Raw genomic sequence first — 234 nt, 5'->3', positions numbered from 1 at the left:
TTTTTTTATTTCTTTCCCCCTTTTTTTTTTTTTTGCTTCCTCAACTTTGTGAGACTTTGTATCTTTTGCCTTTGGCAATTTCAAACATAGATCTTCTCTTATAATTTGCACATTCTTGGTGCACTCAAGAAGGTTGGGCCAAGAGACGGATAGTATATGTAAGCACTAAAAAGAGTAGTGGCTAAGATGTGGTTGGCCAAAGAAAGGCTTCAGGCTCAAAGTGGGGAAAACTAG

The sequence above is a fragment of the Solanum tuberosum genome, unplaced genomic scaffold (genome assembly GCF_000226075.1).
Source record: "Solanum tuberosum cultivar DM 1-3 516 R44 unplaced genomic scaffold, SolTub_3.0 scf00077, whole genome shotgun sequence".
Lineage (NCBI taxonomy): Eukaryota > Viridiplantae > Streptophyta > Magnoliopsida > Solanales > Solanaceae > Solanum > Solanum tuberosum.
This window is presented reverse-complemented; position numbering follows the sequence as displayed.